Here is a 20,760-nt window from a genome sequence, read left to right on the forward strand (position 1 = left end):
CTGCATCCAGCTGGGGCCAGGCACCAGGGGTGTCCCTCAGGGCTCTGGGCTGGGGCCAGCTCTGTTCAGTGTTTGCACTGACCCCATGGATGAGGGCATTGAGGCTTTCATTAGTGACTCTGCAGAGGACTCTGAGCTGGGAGCTGTGTCCATCTGTGGGAAGGCAGGAGGGCTCTGCAGAGAGACCTGGAACTGTTGGATGGATGGGCAGAGTCCAAGGAGATGAAGTTTAATAAATCCAAGTGCCCAGTGCTGCATTTTGGCCACAATAACCCCTGCCATGCTCTGGGCTGGGGACGGTGTGGCTGGGCAGTGCCCAGGCTGAAAGGGACCTGGGGGTGCTGGTGACAGCGGGCTGAACGTGAGCCAGCAGTGTGTCCTGGTGGCCAGGAAGGCCAAGGGCTCCTGGCCTGGATCAGGAATGGTGTGGCCAGCAGGAGCAGGGAGGTCACTGTGCCCCTGTGCCTGGCCCGGGTGAGGCCACACCTGCAGTGCTGTGTCCAGCTCTGGCCCCTCAGCTTGGGAAGGACGTTGGGACACTGGAGCGCGTCCAGAGGAGGCGACGAGGCTGGAGAGGGGCTGGGAACACAAAGCCTGTGAGGAACCCCTGAGGGAGCTGGGGGTGCTCAGCCTGGAGAAAAGGAGACTCAGGGGTGCCCCCATCACTCTGTACAGCTCCTGAAAGCTGGCTGTGCTCAGGTGGGGTTGGGCTCTTTCTCCAGGCAGCACTGACAGAACCAGAGGACATAGGCTTAACCTGCACCAAGGGAAATATAGGTTGGGTATTAGGAAGAAGGTTTTTTATACAAAGAGTGATAAAGAACTGAAATGCCCTGCCTGGGGAGGTGGTGGAGTCACCATCCCTGGATGTCTTTAAAAACAGACTGGATGTGACCCTGGGTGCCAGGGTTTACTTGAGGTGTTTGGGCTGGGTTGGACTCGATGATCTTGGAGGTTTCTTGCAACCCAGCCCAGAGATTCTGTGATTGTGTGAGCGCGGGCAGCCGCTCCCGCGGCGATCCCAGCGCAGGGGGCACACGGGGGAAGCCGGCACCAGGAACTCGGCAGAACCTCCCGGCCCTCACCGCGGCCCCCTCGGCCCGCAGCGAGCCCCGAGCTGGGGCAGCACCGACCGCGGTCCCACCGGGGCTGCAGCCGCCTCCGAGCTCCGCCGACGCCACTCCGGTGCCGGCCAGACACAGCGGGCACGGCCGCTGCGGTGTGGGAGGGATTTTGCCCTTTGGATTATTCAACGTGCGGGAACGCAGCCAAGCGCGGCTCGGAGGGGCGCCCCGGGAGCGCTGTTCGGAAGTGCGGCCGCTCTGCCCGGGGTTCCCGCCGCCTTCTCGGGATCGGTTCCTTCGCCGTTCCGCCGCCTCCCGTCGCTGCCGGCCCGGATTGCGGGATGTGAACCCGAGTCCCTTGGGCCCGGCTGAGCGCAGTGCAAACCCCCTGCGGTGGCGGCAGGCGCGGGGCTGCCCCGCCTCACCCCGAGCCCCGGGCGGGTCCCAGCTCGGCTCTCCCCGCTCGGCTTTGCCCTCGCTGCCGCCGGCGCTTTCCCCGCTCCCGGGGCTCGGCTTTGCCCGGCGGCTCCGCTTGGCCCCGGGCGAACTCACTCCCCCCGTGGCTCCCCAGCCCTGCGGCGGGGCGAACCCCCGGCATTTGCCGAAGGGCTCTGACTGCCCCTGGGCACTGAAGCCTCACGGAACGTGTCCTAGAATGCCGGAAACATGTGCTGAAATGCTTATTTGAAGTTAGTCTTGTGTTTTTCGTGAGCTCTGATTTCTGTGAGAATTGTTACTGAAGAGATTCAAGGTTGTAAATGCACTGCCTCGTTATTATTATCACGTGCCACATAACACAATCGAATTTCTTTAACACAAATGCTGATAACATTTGGCATATGCTATTACACTAAATACAATCTCGAGAAGCTCCCTGTTTGTTGCACACTTTGCCAAATTTCACATTGTTGTTTCTTTTGGTATAATTGCTCTTTAAATGGTTTTAGTAAAATTTTGGTTCCTTAAAAATTGCAGCTACCATGAGGTTTTCTCCATGTTAAATTACATAGGGTGAATGTATTTGACTTCTCTAATCCCTCCAGTAAATCCATCAGGCCGTTATTCCAGCCATGCTTGGTCCACATTTTAATTTTCTTTTGGTATTGATACTATCAGAATGAGTTACATTTTGTAATACCCCGAACTTTTAAGGATATTGATTGTTAGTTCGGTTTTGTTTTATTTGAATATGATTTTAGTGTTGGTAAGATTAGGCAAAGTCACATCTGAGTGATGTTCTGTTTTATTACTCTATTGAGTTAATTTTGTTAAGAGTCATTTATGTCGAGGTGGATTTCTGTCAGGGTTGAGTGTTGCTGAGTTTCGACGAGGTCAAGTTTCAGTCTCTTTCACTTTAAGCAATTTCATGTTCTATTCCAGTTTTATTAAGGTCAGTTTTTATTCAGTATTAAAGATGTTAACTTCAACTTCTCTTAAGTGTACCTCTAATTCCACTGAGGTGACATTGAATTAATCTGCAATTGATTTTAAGTCCTAAATTAATTTCGTTTAAATATGTTGGTTTGCATTGCAAGATGTGGTTATTTTGTTCTAGAGATAAGACAGATCCCACTGAAACAGCTGTGATGAAACACTGATAAACACCTGCTTTTGGATAGAAGAAGATACAGTTTGTTGGGCCCTTGATCCTCTCACAGATTGCACAGGTGTCAGTGCTGCACTGCCTGACAGGATCATTGATTGTGATCTCTTCTGGTTTATCTCCCACAGATAACACAGGAGAGTGGGTGGTTGTTCCACATTATGGCTGTTATCCATTGTAAGCTGTTCAGTGTTTCATTGTATGGATACAGGAATGCTGGAAGAATATTGTCTCCAATTCCTGAGACAGTCACTGCTGATAGATTGGTTCCATCAGGTGGATTCAGTCATTTTTATAACAGGCATTATTCATAAGACAACATTACCTTATTTATAACTGGCTTTTCATGAACTTTGACATATCTCTGTGTGACTATCCACAAGATATGGTGTCACTTTGGGCTCTCTCTGTTTTGCTCTCCAGCTGCAGATGCATCTCTTTGAACAGGCTGTCTGCAGCCGTTCCCTGCACTGCCTGCTCAGCCTTTAGTCCCTTCTCTTGTTCCAGCAGGGTTGCTGTGCCTTCACCCAGGGCTGTCTCATGGTTTTCCTGTGTTTTCAGAGTTCCAGGATGAGATCTCTGGACTCTCTCAAAAGCCTCATCTGAGCTGAGGTCCTGTGGTCTTTCCCGACCCTTTTGTGCTACATCCTCATGGGACAGGGCTGTGACCTGCTGACGGCAAGGCTGCTCCTACTCTGTGGGAATCACACACAGCCCCAGGTATTCTCACAGGAGCACTCCAGCAGTTTGCTGTGTTTGGGGCATCTCATAGCTGCTATTATTGAGAGATTTGTTTTCAAGGTATGTGAGGGAGAGCCTCCCACTGAGGGACTGGGCTCTGGCCAAGCCCTGGCTCTACCTGATTGCCAACAAACCCAGATATTTTCTGCCTCAAAACAATATTCAAGTATCTTGGATTTGGTAATTTGAGCCTATACCAATAGGACAGCTGGATCAAAATCTGTTAAACTTAAACCTAAGATGCTGCGAATTGAAGTACAGCTACCTAAAAGCAGAGATGATGCCATTATGTCTGTAGAATAATTACCTTGAATGAAATGAAATAGAACAAGAGTAAACGAGCCGAGTATGTCAGAACTGACCCAACTCTCGGGATAAAAGCCGGTTACAGGGATTTAATCGCGTTCTGTCCCACCGGCGTCCGGCCGGGACCGGTGCTCAGGAATGCCGGGAATGCCGGGAACCATCTCCCGTCGGGGACAGGGGTGACCGGGCCGTCCCGGGGCCCTGCTCGGTGCTGGAGGCAGCGCGGGCGGCAGGCCCGGGAGCGGGGCCGGGGGGATCGCGACCGGGACCGCGCTGGGGCTCGGGGCCGCGCCAGGCACCGGGGCAGCGGCGGCCACTCACGGCTGCACCGGTTTCCGCGCGTATCGCGATATCACCCTCACCGCCGCCGCCCCGCCGCCGCCATCGCGCCGCTCCTCCCCGTGGGCGGAGCGCTTTGGGCCCCGGCGCGATGGAGGCGCTGCGGCGGCCGGCGCTGCCCGAGGACGCGGTGCGCTCCCGCCTGTTGGCGGCGGCGGCGGCGGGCCCGGGCGGCGAGGCGCTGCTGCGGCGCTGCGCTGAGCTGGCCCTGGTGCGCTTGGCCCCGCTCCTGGCCGCCTGCGTGTGGCAGCGGCAGCCGTTCCGCCTGCGCTACGTGCCGGGCCGCGGTGAGCCGGGAGCGGGCCGGGAGGCGCGGCGGGAGGAGCGCCCGGAGGCGCCGGACACGGCCGGGGGCGGGGAGAGCGTGAGGGGGATCCGGTGGCAGGGAACCCGGGAGCCTGTGAGGGGAATCCGGCGGCCGGGAACCGACGGCGTTTGAGGGGAAAGCGGGGGTGGGGGGTGGTGTGAGGAGAACCCGGCGGCCGGAATCAAGGAGCGTGTGAGGGGGAACCCAGGAGGGTGTGAGGGGGAACCGGGAGCTTGTGAGGGGCAACCGGGAGAGTGTGAAGGACAGCTGGCGGCCGGAGACCGGGATCTTTTGAGGGTAATCCGGCGGCCGGGAACCAGAAGCATGTGAGGGGGATCTGGGCCGTGTGAGGAGGACCCGGTGGCCGGGAATCAAGGGCGTGTGAAGGGAAACCGGGGGGGTGTGAGGGGAACCTGGCGGCCTGGAACCAGAAGCGTGTGAGGGGGAACGGGGATCGTTTGAGGGGACCCGGCGGCCGGGAACCGGGAGCCTGAGAGGGGCACCCGGCCGGTTCGAACCAGGAACGAGTGAGGGAGAGCCGAGGCCATGTGAGGGGCACACAGCGGCCGAGAATCGGGATCTTTGTAGGAGAGACCGGCGGCCGGGAACTGACGGCGTGTGAGGGGGACCCGGGGCGGGAGTGTGAGAGGAACCCGGCGGCCAGAAACCAGGAGTGTGTGAGGGGCAACCGGGATCGTTTGAGGGGAATCCGGCGGCCAGGAACCGACCGTGTGTGATGGGGAACTGGGGTGTGAGGTGAACCCGGCGGCCTGAAACCAGGAGCGTCTAAGGGGGAACTGTGGCGTGTGAGGGAGATCCGGCGGCCGGGAACCGAGGGCGTGTGAGGGGGACCCGGCGGCTTCCCCGACTCTCGGTGTCACAGCACGGGTTAACCCAGTGAGGCATCTGGTGCCACCTCCCTGCTGCAGCCGGGCCGTCCCCGAGCACAGGACACAAGATTCTGCCAGCAGGGTCTGGGATATCCGCAGTGAGGGAGACTCCGCAGCCCGTGTGGACAATCTGTTCCCGGGCACGGCGTTGCTGAGCCGCCTCTCCTCTCTGTGCCCCGTGCAGGCGAGATCCCGGCGCACTTGGGCGGCCCCGCGGTGTTCGGGGATAACGTGGAGGATGAGTGGTTCATTGTGTAGCTGCTGCGGGAGATGAGCAGGGAGTTGCCGGGGCTGGCAGCCAGGTAAGGCGGGTGCTGCTGAGCTGCTTTAGTGGGAGGGCTGCCAAGGGGCAGTGCCTGTGCTCTGAAGGTCCTGTCTTACCATGGCCCATCCTTGGAGGTGTTTGCCCATCCCAGACACGGTGGAAGTGTCCAAGGGCAGGTTGGATGGGGCTTGGAGCAGCCTGGGCTAGTGGAAGGTGTGCCTGGCTGTGGCAAGGGTGTTGGAACCAGGTGTTGATCCTTAAGGTCCCTTCTAACCTAAGCCTTTTTATGGGCTTTTTATGAATATTAAAAAAAAACCCCAGCAGACATGGATTCAGAAGTGTGTTGTTGTGCCCTGCAAGGCTTTTCCTGCTGAATTTCCAATTTCTCCTTGGCCAGTATTGATGACAACGATGGAGAGTTTCTCTTGATAGAAGCAGCTGATTTTCTCCCAAAGTGGCTGAATCCTGACAACAGTGAAAACAGGGTGAGTAAAACTTGTGTTCAGTTTTACAGGGAAGGGGGAGCCGGTGGCCTTTTCTGTAGCAGCTGGAGTTTTCTCTTGCACCTCTAGCCAAGTGGTCTGACTGCCTCTGAAAATCCAGAGTGCTGTCTGTCCCTGACTGTTGTTCCCTTCAGGAGCACTCCTGTATCCACCTGAACTTTCAAGTTCTGCTAGAACCATTTTTTTACAATATTGTGGAGTGTTTAGGCCAGAGGATTTGCTGCCCTCAGGGTAGGGAATGTTCAGGGCTGGAGTGTTGCTGTCTCTGTAAGGACACAGGCTTTGTCTGGTCCAGGAGAAATAATGAGCAGACACCTTCCCCTGGATATGGATGGCTGCTAATGGCAGTGGATTAGAATGGAGGTCATTAATTTGGTCATTAGCAAAAAGTTGTTCAATTCTTTTTCCCCTACTCCAAGATTCTAACAAGGGCTGGAACACAACACCAAAATGGATTGCAAGTGTGTACCTGGAGTGTCAGGCTCATAGTTTCCTTTGTTTGAGGGAACAGACAGAGTGAGGGAGTTGAGAACGTTGCATTCAGGGCTTTTTTTAGGATCAGGAACCAGCAGAGGTCGCATGTGACACCTGAAATGCTGCTTTTTAATGCCTGGGATGTTCTGAAGCAGTTAGGCTGTGCTGGTTCTCCTGAAGCACTTCTCCAGTTGAAGAGACATGTGTAACAATTATTCTTGTTAGGGAAACAAGGTATATTTGATGAAATTCCTTTCAGTTCAAATAGGGATTTTTCCTGGTTTTATCGTGGTCTCTGGCATCTCAAATAACCTTTTTAGAAAAGCTCTGCTGCTTCCTGCCTTGGTTCTCTATTTGTCCTTTCTGTTGTCAGGGTCCAAGCAGATGCATTTGTGTGTGCAGTGAACTGTTCCATGGCTGTGTGTGAGTGCTCCTGCCCTGTGTGACGGGAGCATTCCTGCCTGCCAGGTGTTCTTTTACAAAGGAGAGCTGCACATCATTGCGCCGGGGGAGCCCTGGGAGCAGGGCTGGGCCCTCTCTGCTCCCCGTGCCACGGTGCCGCAGGCGCTGGCTCTGTTATCCACCCGCGCCGAGGAGTTCCTGGCTGCAGAGCCCATCAGAGCTGCGCTCAATAAACGCCTCCATGGGTACGTGGGGCTGCCCTTGGCTCCTGCAGCTGTGGGGTTTGGGTCTGTGCTCCCTGGGCTTTCAGCGTTTCCCCAGCAGATGGGATCAAGTTGGTTCCTTTTCAGAAACCAGCAGCTGGAGGTTTTTCTGTGGCACTCTTGGAAAGAGGGGGATCAGTGTCCTGTAGTCTGTGGTGTGGGGATCTGAAACTGGTTCACTGCTGTAATTCCAGCCCTGACAATGACAAGAGTTACTCTTCCTTCACATCTTCCTTAGACTGAAACCTCTGAAAGTTCCATGATCTTTTAGGAGCCCTGTGCCTGAGGAACAAGAGGATTTGATCTAAGATGTAGCACCAGCAGAATTGTCAGGGCTTCAGCTTGTCACAGCTGTGCTCCACCCTGTGCTTTATTTTTTGCAAGGATTTGACAGCAAATATGGCAAAGAATACTGGATAGCTGGATATGTTGGTTAAGTCCACAGGAACTCATCTTACCCATGTGGGGGATTCAATTTTATGAGCCATGCACACTTCTATAAATATGTATGATAGAAACAGCCATTCTAGGCATTAGACTGGCCAGGTTTTAACTGCAGAGTAATCTGAGCCATGATCCCAGTCAATACTAAAGGGAAGGGGCCTCCTGCTGAAGAAGGAGTGGTTAACGGGCAGTGCCCTCCCCACGCTCTGTTGCCGCTCAGGTATCCCGGGAAGATCCAGGCCTCGCTGCACCGAGCCCGCTGCTTCCTCCCGGCCGGGATCGCGGCCGTGCTGAGGCTGCGCCCGTCCCTGGTGGCTGCGGCCGTCCAGGCCTTCTACCTGCGGGAGCCGGGCGATCTGGGGGCCTGCCGGCGCCCGTTCAGAGCCTTCCCTGCCGAGCAGCGAGTGATGGCCCTGGTAAGTGCTCTCAGAGCCGCTGACGGCCCTGCCGTGTGCTCCTGTAGGCGTGAATTTCCAGCTCCTTGCATTGAGAGCTGCTCTGGATGGGTGTGGCTGGACTTTCAGGGGGCTGATCCTGAGAGAATTGTTTCTGAATCCAGAGGTTGTGATAGCAGTTCCTCTGCTGAAGTGCCTGCTCAGTAAATTGATCTCCTTGTGTGATCAGAGCAGTTTGCCAGCCCTGCCGGCCAACGGGAGCAGTTGCTCCCAACCAGTGGCTCACTGCCAGGCTTTTCACCTTCTCAGCTGTGCTCTCACAGCTCTGGGAAAGCTTCTATGAAGTGTTGTATGAGCACTGTCCAAGCACTGTTGTATGTGATGCATTTTGTCACAGAGTTGTACCACTAGACTCCTGAAAAGAAGCTTTAGAGTCAAATTTTGGACTTCAAAACTGTTGCTGAAATCTTTTAATCGGATGTCATTTTAATTGAAAATACACCTTGTTAATGCGAATACAAAACACTGAGGGTTTTTCCAAATGTATTTATACTGACAAAAGTTCATATTTACTTGGGTATTTCAATTTGGGACAAACTTTGTAAAGCCTGAAAAGCAATTTATCAGAAAAATCTTTCTAAGATATATTTTGAATGCAGTCTCAGGCAGTGCCTGTAATATGGGTGCCTTCAAAGGCACTCTGGTGACCTGGAGGGAGTTTGCTGGCTGTCCCCAGCCCAGTCCCGCTGCAGGGAGTGTTTGTTTCTGCTCTGGCTGTTGCAGGTGACTTTCACTCGGTGTTTGTATGCACAGCTGGTGCAGCAGCAGTTTGTTCCAGACAGACGCAGTGGATACACCCTGCCCGCCCCAGCTCATCCTCAGTACAGAGCCTGTGAGCTGGGCATGAAGCTGGGAATGATTCCTGGGGCATTTTGGCCTTGGCTCATGCATGTGCAGGGAATGGGTCCTTGTCTGGAGGTTGCCTGCTTGTCCAGAGAAATGTGAGCAAAGTCTGTCCCACCTTGAGAACCTCTTGTTGTTGCATCTTTTGTCTGCAGGCTCATGGCTTTGAAATTTTGTGCTCCAAGAGCAGCAAAGTGGCTCCTGATGCCAAGAGAAAGGTGTTAAGGGGTCCTCTGTGGGAGAGATTCCTCAGGAGCTTGAAGGAGAAGGATTATTTCAAGGTATGTGAGTATTTCAGTGTCTGGCTTTTAAACATTGCAGGAAAAATACATTTTAACCCTTGAACTTGTGTGAGGAATTGTAGTGGGGCCAGAGCTTGAATCCTTATCTCTGTGTGAAATGAAGTAATGTGCAGTTTGTTCCCCTTTGAAAGGAATTTATTTTGGAAATTAAAAAGGAAAAAGCAAGATGTGGGGATTGATTCATTCATCTAAAGCAAGGGGAGAAATACACTTGAGTGAAGAAAACCCCCATATGTGATTGTGTGAGGTGTAACTGATTTCACTGGTTTACATTTCATTTCCACCCCTCTAGAATTCAATATTCTTCAAGATCCATACATAACACCATAGACCTATCTGGGCCCATGCAAGTGTAATTTTCATGTGTGTGTGGTTTTTGTGGGTTCTGGGGGTTCTGGTGTGGTTCTGTGGGGTTTTATTTTAAAAGATGCCTTTGAGTACTTCTTTGAAGTTAATAAATTGGACATAAATTGACTACCTACTTGAAGGTTATAATATTGGACAACTTTATTGAGATTCTTAGGTTAATATCCTTTAATATGCTTCAAACACAGGAGTGCCCCTTTGCTGTATTGAGTTCCAAGTGTAGATGGCCAAGAGTTTTTAGTTGTTCTGGTTCTCTCAGCATTTCTGTGTGACCAACAGTCACCCTTAGGAAGCCTGGAATTGTTTGGGTTCATGGCTGTGACTTGCATTCAATAGGGAGAAATGGAAGGATCAGCCAAGTACCTGGAGCTGTTGCACATGGCAGAAGATCACTTCCAGCAATCTGTTGCAGTGCCAGAAAGGTGAGAGCTGCTTGAAAATCATGAGTGTCATATACCCTACAAATCCTGTAAGTGTCCTTTGAAATCCTTGTCACAAACACCTGAACCCTTTTCTCCACTGCCCATTGAACATGGGAGCTGTGGGCAGGACACACAAGTACTAATTCCTCTGGAATGCTCCACTGGGAGAAGTTCTGGCTTGAGTAACTCTTTTATCTTGGTTTTGTGAAATGCTGAGCTCTTCCAAGTGGATTCCAAGTGGTGACTGCAAAGCAATTTTTGCTTGGTTGACTGTAGAAAGTGTAGACAAGTTTCATTGAAAAGCAGTGCCAGTGAATAATAAATACAGGGTAATCTGTCTCCTTTGCTCAAGGAGCTGGCTGTGGATTTCTCTGGAAGATCAAATCCAAAAGCTAAATCACTACAGAAATATCTGAGGCTTTGCCAGCCCATAATATCTTGATGTTATATTTTGAGTTTCCAGTCTGTGGTGTTTGGGATCTGGTAATCTTAATATTTACCAAGGCAAATGAAATGTAAAGGAAAAGAGCCATGACCAATGGGTTTGGAGCCATCAGCTGGGAGTTGCAGGGACTGACTGTGTCCTGTTTTGGCCAATGCTCTGGGTAGTGCTCTGGTACTTCCCCCAGATTCATTGCCCTTTTTGATGTGTTTGCACAGAAGGAAAAATGAAGAATCCAAGTGAAAACCTGAATGCAGAGCATGTGATCCCATTGAATCCATTTCAGTAAATTGAGTTTGGTTTTTCTTCCAGCTGTGATGAAGTGAGCCCAGGTGATGAAATCCTGGCACTACTACAGACAACCCCCATTGGGAATTGGAGAGAGAAGCAGCTTGTCTTCCTGCAGAGGATGGTGAGCTGGATGGGGAATTATTCCTATTACAGATGGTTATTTGTGGGGGGAGAGGGGCAATGCTGACAGCTGTGAAGGGAGAGCAAATCCAGCCTTCCTCAAGACTAAACACTGGGTTGGCTCTCCCAGTTTAGAGTAAGCCTTTCTTCCTCCACTGAGTGGCCAAAGGCTTCCCAGTGACTGAATGGTCTCTCTGAGTTTGAGCTCTGCAAAGCAGAGTTTGTAAGTAGTGACAAGAAATCTGCACTCAGTTCTTCTCAGCCTCTCTGTGCCTTTGCTGTGTGTGAGCCAGGAGCAGCACAAGAGCTGAACTGCAGAACTGAGCTGCAGGATGGTTGCAGCCCTGTCAGTCAGCTGGTTTGGGCCTGTGGGCCTCAGGCTTGTGCAGAGTAACAGATCTGTGCTGTGTCCTTGCAGATGACAGCTGGCTGGATATGACACCAGGTGCTCTGGATCAGATGCTGAAGGAGACAAGAAATGAGTCCCTTCCTTCCCCAAATGAGGAGGAGCAAAACTATGACTTGGAAACAGTTGCTGAGAGCATGAAGGCTTTTGTGTCCAAAGTGTCCACGCATGAAGGAGCAGAAATGCCATGGTAGTAGCACCTGGAGTTTGGCTCTGGTGTGGAATGTTGCACTGTGCTGCAGCCCTGTGCTTGGTTCTGTGATGCAGAGAATCAGAGTTTGAAGGTGCTGTGCTGAGCAGGGCCTGAAGCAAAGGCAGAGCAGTGACCCTGTACTTGCTTTAAATCAGCTTGGTGCCACTCTGGCACTGGTGCAGGTTCAAGTGCTGCAAGCTGAGCTGCTCTCTGTCCCTCAGTTGGGTTTTGTGGTCTTCACAATTTTTCTCTTTTTCTGCCAAGAATTCTTCCACTCACTGTTTGATGTCTGATGCACACAGGCTTCAAACTTCTGCGGACTTTTAAATTCAAATGTCCCAACTTCAATCCTGTCTTGAGAGACATCATTATGGCTTGTGCCTGTGTCAGGCTTAGGCAAGCATAGAAGCTTTATTTCTTTAAAAATATTTTTGTATTTCAGGTCATCTGATGAATCCCAAGTTACCTTTGATGTGGATTCTTTTACCAAAGCCCTGGACAGAATTTTAGGTGAGATTGCTTCTTTCTTTGAAACAAAAGCCAGCACTGATTTCTTTGCTGTTGTACTGACACCAAATCATGTGCAGGGGCAGACTCGGAGGAGCTGGATTCTGATGATGTGGATGAAGAGGAGGAGTTTGGTTTCTTAGCTGAGGATGATGAAGAGCTGGATGCTGGGAATGGAAGGCAGGAGCAGAAGGTGTCTCCTGAGGAGCTCGTGGGCAGTCTCAAGGCGTACATGGAGGAGATGGACCGTGAGCTGGCACAGAGCAACGTTGGGAAAAGTTTCAGCAGCCACAAGAGAGGGGTGAGTGTGCCTTGAGCTCTGATTTGCAGCAGTAATTTCCAAGCAGGAAATGTGCTGCAAGTGGCCATTCTGAGTAATGGGATTGGAACCTTCCCACGTGCAAGCAAAGTGTGCTGGACCTGCACCATCATACATTTTTTATAAACTGAAACTTACCTAAGCTTGGAATTTGCCCATCTTTTCCAAGGCTCCGTTCCATTTCCCTGTTTTTAGTAGTAGGGCAAGCAGCTGCAGCTTCATTTGTGAGTTCCTGTAGTAGTTCTCTCCCATAGGAAGCAGAGCCAGGACTCAGCAACACTTTGTGTCCTTCTCTTGGAACTCAATGTGGGTAATGGACAGTGGTGATTTTCAGCTGGCATGAGCATTTGGTGTCTGAATTCCTGTCTGTCAAGTCTCAGGAGTGTACTGGACTTTGTTGGCTGCACAATTGTTGTTTCTTTTCTCCTGTGGTTTACCCTTTTTTTCCCTTAAATCTGCTCATGCAATTTGCTAAAGCTTTCTCTTTGTACTCCCTGCAGGCAAGTTCTGCTGGAGCAGCCCCATGTGAGAGTGCTGGCCCTGACTGTGGAGCTGAGGCTGCTGAGCTGGCAGCCCTGGATGTGGACATGAACCTGGTGGCAAACCTGCTCGAGTCCTACAGTGCCCAGGCTGGCCTGGCAGGACCCACCTCGAGCATTTTACAGAGCCTGGGGGTGAATTTACCTGAGAGCACAGAGCTCACTGGCAGCTGAGCAAGGCAGGGAGAGCCTTGGCACCAGACATGGCTGCTGGGGAGATGGAGCACAGACACACGAGCAGGATGGGGGAGAAGAGGCCAAAGGTTTGAATTTGGAGCATTCTGTTCATTCTGTGTCACTTCAGCAGAGTGAATTTACCTGCAAAAGCTTCTGTTTGCACACTGTCTTGGGTGGAAATGAGATTTTCCCAGTGCTGACACAATTTCAGAAAACTGAAAAATTATGTCAAATGAATGACCGAAATCTCTGCCCATTTTCTTTTATTACAAAACCTCTCTCCCATGTTTCCATTCAGTGATCCAATTTGCCACATTTCTAAAATGTCCTTTTACCCATTGCTGAGTGGGTTCAATATGTGGGGAGCAGTTCTTGTTCTGAAAATGCTGCTGCCTTCAGGGGCAGGTGGGGAAATAGCACATTGCAGGAAGAGTAATTGGATCAATTGTGTAAATATTGGCCAGAAGTATTTTTGAATTTTATTTCAATAAAATCAAAAATAAAACGTGATTACTGAATTTTTTGAAGATATGCATAGCTTCCTCAGTTCTTGGAGTGAGAGTATTTTTGTAATTGTTCATTTTCTGAATGAATTCCATTACTGCTGAATGTTGATATACAGCTACTGCTGGCATGATGTGAGCCCAGGCTGAGCAGTTTGGGGTTTTTTCAGTGAAGATGTGGCTGGAAGGCATGCAGCATGTTGCTTGCATCTGGAATGAAAAATCTATTTTAAATATGACTACTTTAGTTTCAACAAGTTAAATTTGCAATAAAATAGATAGAAATTCTTGATACACAAACACCAGCAATGCAGTCCTGCTGGGTCCAAATCAGCTTCTTAATTTCTCTTAATTTCATTTTCATTCAGCAATTAATGAGTTGTCCTGCACTGATGTTGTGTAATTCACTTTGTCAGCAGTTCAAGGAGAGCACTGGCAAGTTGGACAGGGATTAGAGATGGACAGCAAGAGCTGGGAAGTGTGAAGAAGGTTCTGCTAAATTTCAAGGAATTTGGACTGCTGAGAGGTGAGAGACTCAGACAAATCTGTGGTGGAAAAATGGGGTTAAGAGAGGCTTTTTTAATTGAGACAAGGCTAATGAGCAGTTAGTGGTGGAAAACAGAGGTACTTGAACCTTGGGAAGGGTTGGTGTTTGAGCAGGAAAGGTGATTTACTCTGAAAATACATAAAATTCTCTACTGATGAGTAGCTAGATCAAGTTTAGATACTTTAAAACATAATTGAGTTGAAGAACATGATCACATTGAGCTGCTGTGTGGCCTGTGCTATAGAAAAGGTCCAAATAGATGGAGGGGCTCCCTTAGTGCATGAGGAGAACTCCTAAGCTGGGTTCAGAACAAAGCTGCTCTTTTGCAAACACTCCAGCTGCTGTTGCTGCTTGGATAATCTGACTTTTCCATCAGTGGGGCTGGGATTTCTCTGGGGCTCTGCTCATCCCAACTCTTCCCATTTGTTCAGCAGCTTCCCAGGGGAGCCCTGCAAGGCTCTGGGAGTGCTCCCAGCAGAGTTTGCCATGGCAGGAGAAGCATTTCCATGCTGCCTCTTCCTCTGCTTTGAGGTAACACACCAGGCATCTCCACTTGTAATTCTGAGAGTGTTTTTAGTGAAGGAAGCCCGATGGAATTAATTAGGGCAGACAAGAGGTGTGTGGTTCCCTTTCAATGGATTTCTGTCCAAGTGTATTCTGGAGTTGTTTAACTGGTTAATTTTCCCTTAATGTCTGTGTTTCACCTGGGGGAATCCCCATTCACCTGCAATACTGAGAGCATCAATGGAAAGGAACCCTGCCTTGGCCATTATTTCAGGGCTATCAATGGATGGGGAAACTCCACTTTCTTGCTGAAATAGATCAGGGAACACCCTTTGTGATGGGATTTTATCAGAAGGGCTGGAAAAAAAAAGGTGGCACTGAAGGGCAAGAAAAAAACAAGTGGAAAATGTTTGCAGAAAAGGGTAGGAAATGAAGGTCGGAAAAAGAGGTTGCAAAAAAGGGCAGAATAAAAAATGAGAGGGAAAAAAAGTGGCAAAAAAGTGGGGGAAAACGGCATCAATAAAAGGGAGGAGAAAGACAGAAAAAAGTAGGGAAAAATAGCAATCAGCTGGGTGGGGCCGTGCCATGGCAGAGGCTCCTGAACAGCTGCCAGGTTTGTGAGCTGCAGCTGGAGCTGAGAAGCAAAGGGATTAGTCCAGGCAGGAGAACATCCCATCGTGGGGCACTGCTGCAAAGTGGGCATGTTTGGAACAGAGCCTCTCCTTCAGCAGGCCAACGCTGCCAGATGGAAATTGCCAAGGGCACGAGGCTGGCAAGTGAAGAGCAGAGCTGCTGTGAAGGGAAAGCTCAGTTCATTCAGAGAGATCACACAGGTCACTTGGGTGCAGGTAGGAAACAGAAAATGAGAGATTTCCAGGAAAACCTTTGAACTTTGGTGGGGAAAAGGAGTCGTGATACCCAGTGGCTGCAGGGATGGTGATCTAAATTAGTTCTGAGCCGGCTTCCTTTATTTTTTAATTGGTGAGGTTATTAACCTTACCTGCAGTTGTAAGGCCAAACAGTTTTGGAATCTATTCTAGTTTAATCTAGCTGTCCTCCATGCTGCATACTTACAGCAGCCATATTGAACTGTCATATGATGTGTGAATTTGCTTGTGTCCCTATCCCAAATGTCATCCTTCCTGGGTTTTCAGCTTCTTTTTAACATGCTAGTAAATCTTCTGTGACCCTCTGCAGTATTTCCATGGGTAAACCCACTGAAGAGCACAAGCGAAAGGATGCTACCTCCAGCTGAGCAGAGGGAGCAGTGGGAAAGGATGTTCTATCAGCATTTTCTGTGCGTGTGCTGATACTGTTCTCCCAGGGAGGGAGCTTGGAAATCCCTATTTCTGCTCCTGTGCTCTTCCTGATGTTTGTCACAGCTGATGCCAACCCCAGTTTTCCCCCTGTAACGATGATTCTGGACATGTCTGAGTGTACCTGCTGGCCTTGGAAATGCCACTGATGGTTATTGAGGAGAAGGCAAGTCCCAGCATTTCTGTGTGGGAACGGAAACGTGTGGCCGTCCCTCAGTGCAGCTCTGTCAGTGACAGCAGTCAGTGGCCATTCCTGGTGCAGTTCTGTTATCATTTTTTCTTATGCCATTCTATTTTATTCCCTTCACAGTTCCCACCCTTTTATGTGCTTTACTTTTTAACCAGCACTGCCCCAATGGTCCCTGGGTGCAGCTCCTTTAGAGAACAGGGCCCGTCCCAACAGGCGGCTGCTGCAGCCAGGGCAGGGGCAGGGCAAGGCACATCACAGCGCTGGTGGTGCTCAGAGACTGTTGGCTTTTGCAGTTCAGGCAGATCAAATGAATCCCAATTGTCACAGATGTCCACCACCTGCTACTTGGCCCCTCTTTCCCTGCATGGATTTGACAGCTCTTTTGTTTCCTCCCATAGAGCTGGAAAGCAAAATGCCCACCTGCCCCATGGCCATCCCCACCACCTTGTCTCTCTTGCTCTCCCCGTTACTTGGCACCACTTTCTCCCTCCTCCTCCTGTCCCTGCCAGCTCCAGCAAAGCCATTTCCCCACTGGCACCAGCTGCCTCCTGTCCCTCGCTCCCATTTTGCCCACTCTGAACTCCTGGAGCCGCCTGCCCGCGGAGCCGCAGCCGCCGTGGGGCCGGGCAATGGTGCAGGGAATGCTGGCAGGGATTCTTGGGCTGGGCTGGGCCAGGCCAGGTGCCCGGGGCCAGCAAAAGCGCTCTGAGCCTCTGCTCCTGCCCCTGGGCAGGCAACAGAACACAGCAGGAAAGGCTCGGGGCTCTCAAGAAAGGCAGCCAGAAATCTCTCACCCAACATGGGCATAAGAAGCTTGCAGTGGGGCCATTAATTTCCATTGAATGTATTATGAAAGAAATCACAGGAAGGGAGTGAGTAGGCTGCCAAATCCTAAAAATGCACCTTCTCCACACTGTTCTCTCCTTCCTGGGAGAACTTTATCCACAATTCCCTCCCTCCCTCCTTCCCACACAGTGACACAGGAGGGCAGGGGCTACAGACACATCATGTCACTGCTTCCCCCTCAGGGAGACAAATCTGCCGTACTTTGTTATCATCTTATCACAGGGGTTCCATACTGTTGTCTCCTTATCGCAGATGTTTCACACTTTCTTGGTGTTTTCTCCTGGGCAGCTCCTCAGAGCACTGACTCTTCATTGTTGACAAAGCAGCCAACTGACTCCAGTTCCCTTCCCAACCTGCCAGCCCACTCTTTTATAGCACTCTTCTTCTCATTGGTTACAGCTGTGGCCTGTTAAAATCAGGCCTGTTCCTAATCTTTGCTAATTGGCCCAGCTGCAACTCCTTAGGGGCAAGATTACTTTCTACACCACCTTTATTTTCTTATGTTCTATCCCCCTACACTGCTCCAGCCTGGGATTCCTCCCACAGGAGGACAATCAGATCCTTTGTGACAGTGTCCTGGTTCAGGGCAAATTTGGGCTGCACTAGGAAAGCAGATTATTTGGCCCCTCCCTGCAAGCATTCTGGGAGAAAATACCTCCTTGGAGAAAAGTGGAAAAAAACTATTTATTAAACAATAAAACCCCTTGCTGCTCCAAAAGAGATGACAAACTGAGAAAGTCCTCCTCCAGGCTGCAGTTCTGAGTCTCCCATCAGTCTCTCTGGTGCTGGAAATGTTGTGCCCCAGGCCCAGCCCGGCAGGCTGCAGGTGTGAGCTGGTGCTGCTCTTCTGGGTGTTCACTCCAGAGCAGGTTCAAACAGGTCCAAAAAAAGGGAAAAAGGAAAAAAAGAGTCCAGGGAACTTCCTTGCCTCAGGTAGCTAAACTAACTAAAAGCCAACAAGAGCTCGATCCCGTTGTCTGTCCATCTGCAGAAAATACAGTCCTGGAGCAGGAATGTGGAGGAGTGAGAGCAGTATCTGAAAACAAAATGCGCGCTTCTTCTCTCCCCTCTTCACTCTCTGGAAGACGTCTTAAACACGCAAAACTTATTATTCAGCATAAACAGAACAAGACGATTGGGGATAAAAGCATCATATAGTCAGATTGAACAGACAGACAGACCATTCCCCACAGTCAGGTGCCGGATGCCAAAAGTGGGGTTCCTGTTCAGCATGCGTCAGCAATTCTTCCTCCTCTTCCGAAGACAGTCCAAAAGTGTCCCATTCTGGCCACTAGTTTACGATGAATTCCAAGACCACAGGCGGATTTGAATTTCCCATTGGAGCTGATTGTGTCATGAGGGCAATGCCGTCGCTGCAGGCAGCATCGGTGCCAGGATGGATTGCAGAGACTTTTCCTTTGCAGCCCCAGCCCAGCGCTGGCACTGGGGATGAAGAGGCACTGAGGTGACCCTGAGAGGAAGTGCAAGGCACAGGGCGCAGCTGAGGAAGGACAGCGCTGTGCTGGGCTCAGAGGTGAAGCTGGCGCTGCCCAGCGTGGAGAAGGTCCTTTGTGCAGCCCCTGTTACAGGGGAGCTTGGGCCTTGCTGCAGACATACGGCCGCTCGTTGGAGCAGTTCTCACTCCGCAATCTCCTGTCAGCCAGGTACACACACTCGGAATTGCCGAGGACAGGAACCCTGCAGGGAGGAGCAGAGGCAGCGCTGGCTGCCAGGGGAAGCCCTTGTGCCCCTGTGCCCCCAGGCCCTGCCCGGCTCCCCGGCACTCACCGGGAGCTGTAGCTGCTGCCGTCCCCCCAGTGCAGGCGCTCGCCCCGTCTGCGCAGCCCGAGCCAGAAATCGCCGTTCCCGCGGAGGCGGAAGAGCAAATCCTGCCCAGGAGAGAGGAGTGGGAGCTGCCCCGGCCCCTCGGGGGGACACGTGCCCGGGGCTGCCCCCGCACGCCGGGGCTCCTTCCCTGCAAGGCCCCGGCCCAGGGCTGCAGCCCCGGCCCTGCGAGCACCGAGCCCGGCCCAGGAGCGCCCCCAGGCTGCCCTCAGCCACCCCACAGCGCCCGCAGCCCCTCACTCACCATGGCCTCCTCATCCTGGGCAATGGCCAGGGAGGCATTGAGCTCGGAGCACCGTTCCTGACCCTGCTCCCACGTGCTGTAATCCCGTGAGAAGTAGTAGCAGACCCCATTGTACCCAATCCAGCCATGGGGACAGCCCAGAACCAACAGCGGTGTCGCAGGTGTGACTGGAACCTGTGGTGCTGCAGGGGGAAGATGAGAAGGTTTCGAGGATTCCCCTGTGCAGGGAGCAGGGAGCCCGCTCTGCCCCGAGGGGCTGGGCCCAGGCTGCTGCCCCTCCCTTACCTGCCAGCACAGCCAAGGCCGCCCCCAAAGCCAGCACCAGCACCAGGAGCAGCAGAATCAGCACCGCCGTGCCCACGGGATGGCACCTGAACCATTCACCTGGAGCAGGAAAGAGCTGCTGGCTGCCAGAAGCAGAGCCGGCCCTGCAATCTGCTCAGCCCATGGCCAGGGAGCAGAGCAGGGAGCCCTGAGGCAGTGTGGGCCTCCCTCAGCTGGCAGCCAGAGAGCCAAGAGCCTGGCCACAGGCAGGGACACAGCTGTGGGCACAGGCAGGGACACAGCTGTGGGCACAGGCTGCAGCAGGAGAACTGCACAGCCTTGGGGGCAGCTGGGGCTCTTGCTTCCAGCCACGGATGGGGCCCAGCAGAGCACGAGGCCTCTTCCAGACATCGGGAAACAGCCACACACCTGCCAGCCCTGGCCTTGGGAGGGGACACGGGCCCCTGCCTAGAGGGCACCGGGGTGGCCCTGTACTCACCCAGGAATCTTCTTAGGTTCCTTCTCTGTTCATTGCCCATTGCTGCTGTGCCCTGGGGAGCCAGGGGCTCCCTCACACTCCCGTCCCTGGTGCAGAATCCATTCTCCACATCTGCACTCACTGCATGCTCACAAGTGGCATCCCCCTGCTGATGCCAAGAGGCTTCTTGGGCCCCAGGCAAGTGTGCAAGTGCGGCTGCTGGTTCCTCCTGGAGATGCTCATTCTCAACTCCTCTCATGGAGCAGAACTCTCTCTTCTTCTGCTCAGAGGTGTCATCTCTCTGGGTGGAAGAAGCAGCACCTTGCTCTCGAGACATCAGGAATGCTGACAGATCCTTTGGGAGTTTGGCCTCGGGAACAGCTTTGCAGCCGTGCTGATGGCACCCTGAAAGGGACACGGTGAGAGGTCGCTGCTGGTGCCGGCCGTGCGGGGGCTCAGGAGGGCGGTGGCAGCTGTGGCTGCGCTGTCGCCGCTGCCCAGAGGTGCGGCAGCAGGTGCGGAGACAAGCGCAGCCTCCGGCAGCTCTGCGGCGGCCGCAGCCGCGGCCCCTGTGGCTCTGCAGCCGCTGCAGCCCAGCTCCGTGCCGGGCCGGGCGCTGAGAGCGCCTGCGAGCTGCCGGCTGCTGCTGGCCCGGGGCAGCTGCGGCTCGGAGTCCGCCTGCCGAGGGGCGAGAAGCAGCAGCCCCGGGCTGCTCACCGTTGTGCCCCGCATGATTCCCTGCCCCGGCGCCTCGGAGCCCGGGCACACCGAGCGCCGGCACGGCCGCCGCGGCTCCTGCCTGGGCACACGGAGCGGCTCCCGGCACAGAGCGCAGCGCCGAGAAGCCTCGGCCCCGGAGCAGCCAGGATGCGCCGCTTTGTGCCCGCACCCGGCGCCTGCAGCGCTTTGGGCTCTGAGGCACTGGGTTCAAGTTCATGCCGTGCCAGCCCCGAGCCGGGCACGGACACCTCCCGCCCGAGCAGCGGCCCCGAGCCCGGTGCCGCACGGGCGGGAACGGTGCCGGGCACGGAGCAGCCGCC

At 52.8% G+C, this 20,760-nt stretch overlaps 1 pseudogene; it reads left to right on the forward strand.

Annotated features, from left to right (window-relative positions):
• The first annotated feature begins 4,144 nt into the window (after window positions 1-4,144).
• LOC132076213 (protein ecdysoneless homolog) lies at window positions 4,145-13,501 on the forward strand (annotated as a pseudogene).
• Window positions 13,502-20,760: the final 7,259 nt, after the last annotated feature.

This window comes from Ammospiza nelsoni, chromosome 8, assembly GCF_027579445.1.
Source record: "Ammospiza nelsoni isolate bAmmNel1 chromosome 8, bAmmNel1.pri, whole genome shotgun sequence".
Classification (NCBI taxonomy): domain Eukaryota; kingdom Metazoa; phylum Chordata; class Aves; order Passeriformes; family Passerellidae; genus Ammospiza; species Ammospiza nelsoni.